We start from the raw sequence: 403 nt of genomic DNA, 5'->3' as shown, positions 1-403 counted from the left end.
TCTAACTATAACAATTCTTTCCTAGTATCTTGCATGCAAAGTGATAAGTTATGTATTTCTAAATCCTTGGTCCGGCATCTAGAAAATTTCACTCCGCACCTTGGTCTGGCTACGTGTGTTGCTATCCTAACCCTTATCTTTACCTCATAATAAGCATCGTATTTGATATTTGACTAAGTTATAACTAGTACCAATCAATACTAGCCTATTAGATAGTATGCACTAAATCTATGTTGATAATTCTTTTCCTATTATCTACCTCCTTGGTCCGGCAAGTAGCATTAAGGCGTGTTCTATCGTTGGCCATCCGTTAAAAAGACTTCTAAGTGAAAGAATTATCAATACATGCAAGACACTATTCTAAAATTGTTATTTTAGTTAAGTTTTACCTCATTATTTGCCT

Source organism: Solanum pennellii, chromosome 1 (genome assembly GCF_001406875.1).
Source record: "Solanum pennellii chromosome 1, SPENNV200".
Taxonomy (NCBI): Eukaryota; Viridiplantae; Streptophyta; class Magnoliopsida; order Solanales; family Solanaceae; genus Solanum; species Solanum pennellii.
Note: the sequence above shows the minus strand (reverse complement) of the source record.